Here is a 14,335-nt window from a genome sequence, read left to right as displayed (position 1 = left end):
GGCAAGATAGTTCCATGGGTGAGAGAGCTTGTCACCAAGCTTCACAACCTGAGTTGGAATCCTAGGTCCCACATGGAAGAAACTGTCCTCTGCAATTTGTCTTCTAACCTACACACACACACACACGAATTTTAAGTGTCAGGTCTCAGGTAGTACACATGTCCAGAAATGACAATCTTGGCACAGATCAACCTGGACTGTAGAAGAATTCCTGGCAGCTAGATAAAAGCCAGCGTCACCCTCAGGAACTTGTGAAATGGATTCCTATCCTCCAAAAGGAGTCATTTCCCTTGCCTCTGGCAGAAGGGACATAAGACTCCATTGGCATATACCTGTGGTTATATATAGGAGTGCATGCTGGCCTCCAGGCTCCTTCATCCCTACTCACATGTACTTGTTAGACATCTCAGAGCCCACACTAGCAACTTGGCCCTTCACAGTTCACAGGCACCTCTCCTCCCAGATACCCATTTGTTCTCTATATAATGACAAGCCCCTCTCTGCTGTCTCTACTATTACCCTTCTCTTGCGGATATCCCTGGCCGTATTCAGTCTGCTTCTTTTTTTCTCTGCTCTAGACACTTCCAGGTGCCCCTGAATGTTATCTCTCTCTTATCCACAACAAAACCCTTCCCCTAATCATGGAGCCGCCATTTTGGTGTTTTCTTTACTGTGCCCTCAGTAAAAAAATTAAAATGTTTTTCAAAATGCCTGCAATCTGGAACCCCGTTGTTGGAATCTAAATCGCCTTGGACAGAGTCATGGCTAAGTATGGTTTAAACACACACCCAAAGTTCCATATGTGGAAACTTGATGAGCAATATAAAAGTCCTAGAAAATGCTAAGGCCCCCAGAGATGGGATCTAACGAGATGACTGGGTTAAACCCTCTGCTGTGAAGAGATAATGTTGGGTTTCAGGAATAGGTTGGGATTTGTGGAAGCAACTAGCTCCTCCCCTTGCAGATTGTTATAAAGAACAAGAGTGACCTCTTCCATATTTGTTGCTTCCTGTCGTATCACGTGATGTCTATCATTGCATGTGCCCACTTTCCCTTCTATTTCTCTGCTGTTATAGGCATCCAGGGAGCCTTCACCAGAGGCTAATGCTGGGCTACTTAGATGTTATTGCAAAGCAAACAAACTTTTGTCATTATGTATTACTAGAGTCAGGTACTGTGTTGTAGTAACACAAAGGGACAAGATGAGTTGTTTAACTGATTCCTGCTTCAGTTTCCTTATCTACATGGTCATAATTATTTATAATAATATCTACTTCATAGGGTTATCCTCAATCAAAATAATTAGATAAAATGCCTAGAATAATGCCTTGTTATTATTCTTGAATAATTATCAAGCATACTAAATAATCATTATTTGTGATCATTAAAATACTTGATTTTATTGTCTAACTACCATATACCCTTTGCTGCTTTCCTTCTAATCAGATATCCCAGGCCCCCAGACTCTCTGAGGTATTTATTGCTTCCACTGAAGAGAGATATCAAGCTGACTTCTTGTGCTGGGGTGCAGCTCTTCTTATGGTACCCCTGCTTTAAGGATCTGAAGACAAATTCATCTCTCAGGGACTTTACACTTCTAAGGAGAAGGTAAAAGCTGCCCAGCTTCCTCCCAAGAGACGGTAAGGAGGCCACTCTTTGCCCAGACCAAACCAGGGGCTCTCCTATGTGTGTGGAAGCTAAAAGTTGTTTTATCTGCCAGGGTGGGCTGTCATTTTTCTTTGGGGGGTATCCGGGAAGGGTCCCCATGACCTGATGAATGGCCACACATCCATGCACAATACAGACAGCACTAGTGGTTGGACTCCGTGGTTATTTTTCAAAAGACAAAAGAAGTTAGAAGGGAGATGTGTTGTGGGGTGAGGGGGAGTTGGGAGGGAGGGACTGAGGGGTAGATATAATCCAAATACATTACATACATTTGTGAAATTTTCAGAGGAGAAATTAAAAATTAATTTTTACAAGCTAAAGCCACAGTTGATTAGGATAACCACAAAATCCCTCCCCCAACCCCCAAAAATCTAGTGAGGAACAAGAAATTGAAGACAAAAATATAAACATACTAAAACCCACCAGCACAGAATAAGAAACCAATTGTAGAATTTGAAATTTGAAAGTTTATGTCTGTTACAAGTTTTTGTTTATTTGCTTGCTTTTCCTGGAATATGTTACACTCAAGTATATCTTTTTTCTGTTCTGAGAATATGTACCTACAGAAAAGATAAGAAAAGCTAGGTGCAGTGGCACACACTTGTAATCCCAGTACTTTGGAGGAAGGGTAGGAGGATCACAAGTTTGGGATGAGACCTTATGAGAGAAAGGAAAAAAAAGGAGAAGCAGGTAAATGTGCTGAGCAAAGGTTTCATCTGGGGCTCAGTTTTAACTTGACTCAAGGAAGTACCTGTTGGAGGAGAGAGCAGCTTGTTGGTTCCTGCTGCCCAGTTCCTGTCTGCCTGGCTAGTTTAGCCCCAAAATGATCACACAGAAACTGTATTAATTAAATCACTGCTTGGCCCATTAGCTCTAGTTTCTTATTTGCTAACTCTTACAGCTTAATTTAACCCTTTTCTATTAATCTGCCAAGAGGTCGTGGCCTACCAGCAAAGTTTCAGAATGTCTATCTCCAGCAGTGGCTCCATGACTTCTCTGACTCTGACCTTCTTCCTCCCAGCATTCAGCTTAGTTTTCCCCACCAAGCTAAGTTCTGCCCTATTGGGCCAAGCCAGTTTCTTTATTCATTAACCCATAAAAGCAACACATAGACAAAAGGACCTCCCACACCAAGTACCCACCTTCTGTTTGATGACATCCCTTTAGACATACTTCAGTTAATTATACCATGATTCTCTTACATTTTAATATAGAAAGATGCGGGTGGCATCTCTTTCTTAAGATTTAGAAATTGGTCTAAACTCCCTGAAATGCATTTATGAACTCACGATGGGTTAGTTATGTGTATCCTAGTATTTTGGTTTGGTTTTTTTCTGTTGTAATAGGAGCGGCGGGGCTGCATCCCCAGCACCCTAGCCACCTGCTAGCTTATGCCCGAAATAACAACACACAAACTGTGTTCATTTAAACACTGCTTGGCCCATTTCTATCTAGCCTCTTCTCAGCTAACTCTCACACCTGGACTAGCCCATTTCTAATAATGTTTGTAGCACCCCAAGGTGCACTTACCGGGAAGATTCTAGCCTATGTCCATCCTGGGTCTGAGCTTCATGCATCTGCCTCAGAGAGCAGAGCATGGCGTCTCTGCTCCAGAGAGCAGAGCTGTTGAGTCTGAGCTCACTTCCTCTTCCTCCCAGCATTCTGTTCTGTTTACTCCTCCCAACTATGTTTTAACCTATGAGGGCCAAGCAGTTTCTTTATTGCTTAACCAATGAAATCAACAGATTGATATATGACACTCCCACATCACTTCCCCTTTTTCTGTTTAAACAAAAAAAGGAAGGCTTTAACTTTAACACAGCAAAATTACATATAACAAAACAGTTATCAAGTAAAAGTTATAATATTTACATCTATTTTATCTTTTTTCATAACTAAGGAAAACTATAACTATCTATATATTCTTTAATTCCATCAAAGACTCCAGAAGGATATAATATTACCCAAGCAAACAAGAAATCCAAAACTCTAGAAATGACAGAGACATCTCCCTGCCTGGACAGTCATCCAAAGTTTCTCTGTACCGTTGGGGCATCAATCTTCAGCCTTCAGGCCCATAGTATCCAGCAGACATTTCCATGAAGCAGGAAAATTCAAAGTCAGTTCAGTCACTATCTGTTGTGTCCTGCAGAATGTCTTGCAGACTCCTTCATGAATCAGGAACCCCGAAAGATCATCTCACCTTTAGGCAAGTTCAGTAGTCCTCTCTCTGCCGGTTCTCTGTTTCCAGTTTATGCAATAGTCCAGGCAAGAGCCGTTTCTTGCCCAAATGACTATCAAACTCCATAAGGATCCTCTTCGATGCCCATCTTCTTTTTCAAGTAGATTGGTGCTGCCAGGAGCAGAGTGTCTCATTGTCATGAAAAACCCTAAGTTATTAAAACATTTAAAATGCCATATTCTATAATCTTTGAAAAATATGAAGAATGCCTATCTAAAATATATCTATGTACATCTAGAAAATCTTAACTAACATGACTACAAGCTTGACTATTATGATTATCTATTAACAACCTATATACATTATATTTTTACATAAACTACACAATCATAATACCTTAATCAAGATCAGAAATACATATACATATAACAAAATTGACCTTAAATCTCTATCAATAAAGCAAAATCTATACTAATGCAAATTATTCATACCTATATCATATCCCCCTTTAAATGTAAAAGAACATTTATAAACCATATTTGGGAACATGGGCGCAGTTTTTTCTCTCCAAACTGCTTCCTGCTGAATGGGGGCGTCGTTAATTAGGTCTTTTATGGTATAACCTGTGTGCTAGTTTCATCTCAGTTAGCAGTTGAGCTAAGCAATTTTTTGAAGGCGTGCACAGGAACCTTTCAGGAGTACGTGATCTATCATACCACATTGGGATGGAAGCAATTCACAGACTCTCACCCTCTGTGAAAACAAAATAAGAAACTCCTTTCCAAAGCATCATGTCCTTAGATCCAAATTTCAAAGTCAAGGCATTTTCAAAGTATCTATGTTGGATTAGTTCAGCAGCATTTATAAACAAATATCTTTTAGCAGCTGTTGCTCTTTCCTCAGCATTCAAACAATTCAAAGAGAGCATAATAGCATACAGTATCAAAAGTCTCTGTGTATTTTCCATCTTCATGCAGCTTTATTTTAATCTCTATTTCATTTCTTTTTACTTCTATTTTATATTCTCTGTATATCTTTGGCCTGGAATAACTCTGTAGACCAGGCTGTCCTTGAACTCAACCAACAGCTTTCTAACCATACAACTAAAGTCTAGAGGATATTTTGAGTCAGCCAGCCAAAACACAAAATAAACCATACATTTATTTATTTGATGCATACATTGTGTTTTTAAATAAATGCAAAGAATTATGAGACCGTTTAAAATATTTGCTCTGCCTCTTAAGTCCCAGTTAAAACATCAGAACAAAAGAATGTTCCTACAAGTTATGATGAAGGCTCAGGTGGCTGGGGAGGTGGGACTGCTCATAACCCAAGAGAGGGACCTGATCTGGGAAGAGTGCCTCTTCCTCAGGGCTGTAAACTCCATCAGTTAATGAACAAAACTATGGAAACAGCAGGGAGAAAGCAGACAGGAAGGAAGGTCAAGAGCAAACAGGCCAGGGCTGAGAATAAACCAGGGATTAATTATAAATGAATTAAAGCTAGCAGCACAAATTAAATAGGCGATTTCAATTTGACATTTACAAGTATTTTTGTTAGTTATCGTTTTGATGTGTGTGCACTCTCAGAGATGATCTACTTGTGTGTCCTTAAAACATGTTAAGAAATTCCCAGTTCTGGGGCCAGAGAGATGGCTCAGCAGGAAAAAGAGCTGGCCTTGAGAGCCTGGCATCCTGAGTTCAACCTTAGAAAGCACATAAAGGTGAAAAGAGAAAACTGACTAGACACACACACGAACACACCATGTATACACATACACACTAAAAAAAAACTAACTAAACTCACACGTCAAAATAAAAGAAAAAAGCATAAATCTTCTTTTTCTTAAATAAACTCTTGTTAGCAACGCATATGGTGGCTGGGGATGTAGCTTACTTGGTAAAGTTCCTGCCTTGTATTCATGAAGCTCTGGATGTGACCCCATCACCACATAAACTAGGTGCGGTGGCTCACGCCTCTGATGTCATCACTCAAAAGGTGAAGGTGGGAGTTTCAGAAGTTCAAGGTCATCCTCAGCTACTCAGAATTTTTGGACAACCTAGACTAGAACGCTGTCTTTAAAATAATTCACGTGAGATTTGGTCTCTGTATAGTGGATTTTGCAAGTCTTGGTTCAAGCAAGTTGTTCTCAAATCATGTTCTATATCAGAGTCCCTGGGAATCCTGGCAATAAAGCCCACGTGAACTGGAGGGTCACTGAAATGTGAGAAACGTAGCTCTAGACAGCAGCCCGCTTAGTTCTGAGACTGTCTGACCAGTGCTTTCCCTTATTTTAATCTCAGTTCACACTTGGGAGCCCATAAGCTTCTAAGGAAGGACACCAGGTTAATACGGAAACAAAACCTGAAGATGTTGTCCTGACCCTCAAGTACTTACCTGAAAAACCTAACAGGCTGTCAGGCACAGACCAGGAAGTCAATTACTCTCCCGAGGCAATCAGTGCAGGCACAGAGGTGGAAATGTTGTACATAGGCAAACATGGCGGCACTTGGGCCGCTAAAGCCACGGCTGTGGTACCAGGGGAATCTTTGTGATGCAAAAAAAGTATTGAGCAAGCCCTGAGGGATAGGCGCAGATGACTACTTGGAGGTAGGTGAGCAGGGTGAGAGAAGGCAGCAATGGAGGTTGCAAAGCGATGATCCAGGTTCCTCTTTACTGTAGTAAGATGCTAATTAAAATTGCCTTCAGTTCCCACAGGCACTATCTAGTTAAAGCTCAAAGAGGTGGAATTAAAAAAAGAGAGAGAGAGAGTCCATAAAATTTAGTACCAGCTTAATTTTTATTCATTGTGAATCAATGTAGAAACCAGAACAGACCTAACACATCGTTGTGGAGTGGGGCTTGGAATCACAACACATACTTGGCTGGAATCAGAAAGGTAATAAAACTAAAGAGAAAGTACCAGGTCTTCAATCCCTCTGGTGGCTGTCATTCTCTCCTTGGCATCTCCCTACGGAACAATCTCTGGGAACAAGAAGTCAGCAAAAGCCAGTGTTTGCTGAGGAAATCAAGTCTACATCCTCTACAGCCTCTGTGCACAATACTAGCCTTGGCCAGGGTAGCCAGGACATTAGGGCCTCGGTTTAGAAACCTGTATGGCACCCTACCTCCTGACCCACTTGTAACCCATCATACATGGGAAGAATCCACAGGATTAAGAGATATGCGTGTCCATCAGGATCTGGTGCTGTTGCTCATAAATGGTAGTGTAGATAACAGAGATGCTGAAATTGCCTGCCCATCGTAGGCCTCTTCTCCAGGTCTGTCCAACATAGACAGTCTGCACTCTTCAGACCTAAAAGATGCTTTGGGGAGGCTTTGGAAGATGGTGTGGATAGAGCTTAGACAAATGGGGAAATTCATGAGGGAAGAAGGAGGGATGGTGTCTGGAATGGAAATGAAAAAGAATTGTCTAGTGGGACTAGAATGCCTCAATTTGCCTAGACTACAGAAGGTTGGGGGAAAGAACCACCCGAGCCTCAACTTCTTAGGGGTTTGACAGCCCCTTCCCCACCATGGCGGTTGGAATGAGAATGACCCTGAAAGCTCATATATTTGAATACTTGGTCCCCAGTTGGTGGAACTCTCTGGGGAGGTAAGAAGGTGTGGCGTAATTGGAAAAACTGTGTCACTAGGGATGGGCTTTGAGGTTCCAAAAGTACACACCATTCCCCGTTATCTTTCTCTGTCTCATTCTTGTGGATTAAGATGTGATCTCTCAGCTAATGCTCCAGCACTGTCTGTCTGCCTACTGCCATGCTCCCCGCCATGGTAGCCATGGACTCTAACCCTCTGGAACAAGGAGCCCCAAAGTAGATGCTTTCTTTTATGAGTTGTCTTGCTCGAAGTATCTTAGCACAGCAATCGAAAAGTAACTAAGACACTCTTCCCCACATAAATACTGGACACTGCACAATGAAGTGGGAATTTTATTCTGTCCCAGAAGGGAAAAAAAATGAGCCTCTCTCTATCTAAAGAGTGTAGTAACTTGTGTGGTGGGGAAAGTTGGGGAAATGCCCGTAAGTGCCTAAGGCAGCCTTTCCCACGGGCTCACTTGCTGGAATCCCTCACCTTTTCCTCACATGTTAGGAACCACAGATGAAAACCCGAAGCTTTTCTACCCAGTTCTGGCCTACCTGTAGACCCAGTTGTGGAAAGAAAGAGTAGAAGGCTGCCTTTGGCTCTGCACCGAACCTTATCTTCCAGCACAGAAGCAGTCATGGGTTCCCCCAGGACGCTCCAGCACCAGCCCAGGCATGGGGAGCTGAACAGGTGGCTCAGGCAGAGCTATGTCTTAAAACATGCAATGGGGAGCCAGCCTGTGGCTAAAAAGGCAATTGGAAGCACAAAAGAAACCGGAAGCAGTTTTCACTTAGGAGAGACCGCAGCCAGAGCAAGGAGTGAGACACGGAGGAGCAAACTATAAAGAGCCACCTGGACAGGGCTGCATAGGAAACAACTGGAAAGTGTGCAGGAGGGAACAGACCTGACCTTGACCCAGGAGATAGAGGTTAGGGATCGTTACTAGTGGGACATTCCCTAGGCCTTGGGGCACAGAGAGAAATCACTCTGAGAACTTAACAGCGCCTCCACTGGGGAGACCTAACCTAACCTGCTTCGGAGAGTGAGAAACAGGAAGCTAGAGGAAGGGCTTAGCAACTCAAATACCAAGAGTGGCCATACGGTTTAAAGTCCACCTTGTATCTTAGGCTTGGTTAAAATGTATTTATGACTCTGCCAGGAGCGGTTCCAATCTACGTATGCCTTGAAACTTGGAGCTTCTCCCTGGAGAGCAGTGCTCTGTGTGGACTTGCTGGACGAACGGGTGTGCTTGTGAGTCACAGTGTGCTCATGTGGACCACACAAGCCCAGCGTCTAAAACCAAGTCTGCGGTTCCTAGATCTTGTAGTTACTAGTTCCACAGGCCGCAGAGGTGCCCAGAGGGGACAGGCAGGCGCCAACAGAGGCCTTGTCCTTTTAGGCAGATTTTTATTGATCTAAATTGAGTGACAGTTTGGCAGAGAAGGGATTATTTTGTTTTAGAATTTCCCAGCTGTATCTTGGTTTAATTGAAAGCAGCACCTTGGGGGTATGAAAAAAACTACACATTGAAATTCATAAAACTATTCATCTGTGGAGTTGTGTGCCCAGAACTAGAGATGAGTTCATATCCATGGGCATGAGGAATGGGGAAACTGGCCAGCAGAATGGGAGGCTTAGGTGGGGTCTTTCAAGAGGAGATGTGTTTTAGAGAAATAGCCAGCACCATGGCCTGCTCGCAAGCCTGCCAGCCTGAGTTTGACCCCTGGGTTCCACGTGGTGAAAGGAGAGAACAGAATCCCACAAGCTGTTCGTGCAGGCCAGGGCACACATGGGCACACACATACATACACATACAAGTAAATAAAATAAGTATCTTTTTAAATATTTATTTATTTATTATGCATACAATATTCTGTCTGTGTGTATGCCTGAAGGCCAGAAGAGGGCACCAGACCTCATTACAGATGGTTGTGAGCCATCATGTGGTTGCTGGGAATTGAACTCAGGACCTTTGGAAGAGCAGGCAATGCTCTTAACCACTGAGCCATCTCTCCAGCCCCAATAAGTATCTTTTTTAATTGAAGACGGATCTTAGGAAGACAGCTCAGCAGTTAAGAACACTGGCTGCTCTTCCACGGAACCAGGGTTCAGTTCCCAGCATCTACAAGGCAGATCACAACATTCTGCAGCTCCAGTTCCAGGGGATCTAATGTCCTTTTCTGGCCTTCATAGGCACTGCACACACATGGTACACAGACATAAATGCAGGCAAACATTTATATACATAAAATAAAAATAAAATATTTTAAAAAGACTTTTAGATGAAAAAGACATAGAGACAGGAAGTTGTTTAATAGGAGAAAAAGAAGAAAGTGGAGGGTGAAAAGAGGAGGAAGGGGGAGGGTTTGAGGGTGGGAGGCAGGGAGGGAGAGAAGACAGGAGAGGGGGAAATAAATGGACACGGGGAAGAGAGGAAAGAAAAGAAAACCTGGATGTTCTGTAAGTAAAACATCCTCACCTGAAACAAGGATGTTTTCAGCATTTCATTCAGCCACTTTGCGGGTACTTGGCTCTCAATCCAGCAGGCAAAGGCAACGTCAAACAGCTGTTTCAGAGCTCCTGTCGCTCATCAAAACTGGCCTGCGCTGTCTGACTGCGGGCACAACAGACACTGCACTGGGGCCAGTCATTCTGGGTAGCAGATGGGCAGAATCCGCAGCCACTGCGGTGAGGAACATGACGGATGCCCAGCTCTCCTTTGGAACGGGAACTTGGAACCAGGACCCCTGGGAACACCGCTGGGAAGAGATAAGCAAACAGTCCTAGCAGGATATCTCTCCTAGCAGGATATCTCTTTCCAGTTTCGAAAATATCTAGGAATAATCTTCCCTCAGTGAAAACACTACAAAACACAGACGTGGGCTCCACTTGATCACAGACCAGTTGGTTCACCTCCAAGCCTCAGTTTCCCCATTTACCGATTGTTGGTAATATTCATCGGGTTTTTTTTTTTTTTTTTTTTTTTTTTGGTTTTTCGAGACAGGGTTTCTCTGTGCTTTTTGGAGCCTGTCCTGGAACTAGCTCTTGTAGACCAGGCTGGTCTCAAACTCACAGAGATCCACCTGCCTCTGCCTCCCGAGTGCTGGGATTAAAGGCGTGCGCCACCACCGCCCGGCTTCATCGGGGTTTTTATGTGAATTAAATTACATGATAACATGGCACGCAGCCTAAATATAATCTCCCCTAGGTTATTTTTTTTAATATCGTGGGAAAACAAACCTGGATGCACGGATTCACGGATGCAAAAATGCACGGATGCATGGGTGCATGGATGCATGGGTGCACGGATGCATGGGTGCATGGATTCATGGCTGGGTATCAGAGATGAGATGGGGACAGAGGTCCAGGAATCCCTTCAAATAATAGTTTGCTTCTGATAAATATAAAAAGGGGCTTTTTGTGTTCCTTTCTACTCCATGACAGCAAAGCTACTTGGAAATCACAGAAGTAACACTCTTTCCACATAAAGTCTCCATCAGTACTGCTCTTAAAACTGCCCTCCATCCAAGCTAGATGCCCATCATGCCATGGGACCCCAAAGCCCAGGCTTCCTCCCAGTGGCTTATTTCCTCCTGAAAGTTACTGCACAACTTCATGATATATCTACATTGGGGTGGAGTGGGCTGCCTGGGTGAGAAGATCTGGGGATCTCAATAGCAGCACTGTGAAAGAGATGAGGACAACATATCTGCCTCTCTCACAAGATGGTCAAAAAAGGAGTCAAAGGTCAAAGAACCAGAGTTCTAGCCCATCATTGTTTTACAAAAGATACATCATGATGCTTTGACCAGTTCCATCAGTATCCCTATCCTCAGCTTCAGCATCCTTGTCTTTATCAGCAGCATCTTTATCTTCATCATCAGCATCCTTGTCTTCACTGTTCTCAACCCAGAGCAAATCATCCCAGAAGACAAGTGAGTCTTTTCCACAGGGCACAGGGAGACCCACCATTCCACTCTCCTGACTTCACTTGAGTGCCTTGAGACCATGGCCTGGGGCCAGCCTGCTTCAGGGAGGTCTCAGAGCCTGTTCCCCACCCCCCGCCCCCTCCATCTGTACCAGGACTACCTCCAACTCCCAGGGCCAAGATCGTGAGAGCTAAAACATATAAAACAAGCCAACAGACTGTTAAAACAAATATACTCCCCCCTTGTACCTCGACAAACACACTTTTTATAAGCCTGGAAGGTTTAAATTTAGAATTCTTGGGCTCCTTGGAGTTCTGCACTGGAGTGGGGGAGCTGTGGGGGGAGACGACTTCTAGCCTGCAGCCCATTCCCACACTGAACTCTCTCACCCTAGAGAGACCACACACACACACAGGCATGCACGCACGCAGGCAGACACCCCAACCTGAATGTCCAAGCTCAGTCCCACCCCATTCACAGAGTCAGCCTCTAAAAGACTGCTGGGAAGAGGCTTATAAGGACATGAGATGCAGGCTTGGGACCACTTAGCAGGGAACTGCCAGTTCTGAGCGTGCAAAGTACGTGAGGAGAGGGAGCCGTGGCCCTCCCATGTTCTCTTTTCTTATTGCTGTGAGAAAAGCAATTCGAGGAAGGAAGGGTTCTTTTTGGCTCATGATTTGAGGGTACAGACCAGAGTGGCAATGGAGGCATGACAGCAGAAGCAGGAGACGGCTGGCCCCATTGAATCCAGAGTAGGGAAGCAGAAAACAAAGAAGCAGGTGCTTAGATCATAGTCTCCTTTTTATCCAGCCCGGTACCCCAGCCCATGGGGCAGTGTTCCTCACCTTGGGAGTAGATTTTTCCCTCCTCATTTAAACCTTTCTAGACAAATCTAGGTGATTTCAAATCCAGACAAACTGACCAGGGAGTTGAATCATCATCGACCTTAAGGGGGTGTATCTTCTTGAATCTAAGGATTCCTTTCCTTTGGGGGAGAGTAATGACTCAGAAGGGGACAGCAAGCGTACCCAGAGCAGGGTCTCCCTGGCCACACTGTCCTGGCCGTCAGCAGCATTCTCATCAGCCTCTCACCAAAGTATGCCCGGTACCATCCAAGGCGGCAGACATCCCTCAGATCTGCTTCCTGCCTGCACCTTGCTGTATACTTCTGGCTGTGTCTGTCGTTTTTGTTTTGCTTTGTTTTGTTTTGTTTTTCAAGACAGGATTTCTCTGTGAATCTTTGGGCTGTCCTGGAACTCACTCCATCAAGTAGACCAGGCTGGCCTTGAACTCAGCGATCTACCTGCCTCTGCTGGGATTAAAGGTGTGTGCCACGGCCATCTGGCTTTCACGCTGCATCTTTAACAACTCCACCAGAAGCACAGAGACACTCAAGCCTAAAGGCCTTGTGAGAAGAAACTAAATGGACTAACAAAAGGAGACCATGAGAAGCTGAGTAGAGCTAGGATTCCTCAGCTAGGTCCCATTGTTAAGCACACATACACAGACACACACACACACACACACATCACCACCGCCAGATTTAATGGTGCTATTCTGCTGTGCTTTTCACAGTGCTGAGGCTCTTAATAGGCTTCCCTGGTGGGCCACTCAGGGCCCACGCTGCCTCAGAGCAGCTGCTGTGCTGAGCCAAGGAGCACAAGAGATCCTTTGCAAACCACCCTGCCTGTGGCTTTCTCAGGGAACCATCACAGCAGGTCCTGGAACAGGCGTCCAAGGAAGCGGCACGGTTTAGTGTAATTCCTCAACTCTGCAGCTGCTGCTTGGGTGAGAGGAAGCTGCAGAAGCCAGCACCAAGCCCCTCAGGAATCTCGGAGCATCCCCTGGGCTTCAGAGAGAGAGGGACGTCCCAACAATGTGGGCAGGGGCTCCACATGTGTCTGGCTTTACCTCCAGCCTGGCAGAGGGCAGGAGATGTCCCAGAGGAGGTTAACCATTTGCCCAGACCTCTGTTGACCTTGAGAGAGAGCTGCCAACTGGAGAACTCAAGGAAAGATTCAGATCATCAGGGTGAGGTAGACTCGAACCCCAACCCCTCCATCATTCACTATTGTGTGATTTTCATCGCTGTCTCTGTTTGCCCATCTGTAAAATGGCAAGGAAAGTATTTCCTACACTCAGAGCTGTGCCAGTTCACAGAATACTAAAGAGTTAGTTACGAGTCATGGATTCTAGACCAGGATCATCAGCGCATCACCTGGGACGTGCGAGAAATTTGTACCCGGGCTTACCTAATCAGGAACTCTGGCTAAAGGCCCAGTGATAGACTTTCGCAAGTTTTTCCAAGTCATTCTGCTATCACGTATGTGTGAGAACCCCTGATCAAGCTGCACAGCCGTGAGCTCCCTACCCTCCAAGCCAGAACTGCCCAGATTGTCGAGTAACCCAGCAGCTAAAGATTTAGCCCCTGAAATAAAAGAGGCCTCCAGGCTCCTTCCCAGCTGCCTCCATTCTGTGTGATCAGGGCCCAGGTCATGCCAGTTTAGATGTTTTCACTATAAGCCTTACTGTGGTCAGCATTTGGTGAGTCCAGCCCATAGGCACCAGGCGGAACCCCTGGCTTAAGAAAGACGACGCTCTGGTGTTATTTGAAGGGCTCTTGCTGTTCTTCCAAACCTCTGGGTGCACAGCACTGTTCTGAGTACAGCTCTGTCTTCCTTCTGCCGGCAGAGACCCAGGCCACTTTTAAATTCTAATGCTCAACAGACCTTCACTGGCCCTGACCTACCTAGAAACGGCAGAACATCTGCTTCCCACCCCACCCACCTTATTCCTAAAGGAAAACCTCAGCGAGCAGCACAGGGAATGGAGGGTTTACTCCAGCTCAGCTCTGGAGGACGCCGTCCACTGTGGCAGAGAAGGCGTGGCAGCAGGAAGCAGCGGGCCACACTGCACCCAGTCAGGAAGCAGTGAGAAGAGACTACACACTGCA

This window comes from Microtus ochrogaster, unplaced genomic scaffold, assembly GCF_000317375.1.
Source record: "Microtus ochrogaster isolate Prairie Vole_2 unplaced genomic scaffold, MicOch1.0 UNK60, whole genome shotgun sequence".
Taxonomy (NCBI): domain Eukaryota; kingdom Metazoa; phylum Chordata; class Mammalia; order Rodentia; family Cricetidae; genus Microtus; species Microtus ochrogaster.
This window is presented reverse-complemented; position numbering follows the sequence as displayed.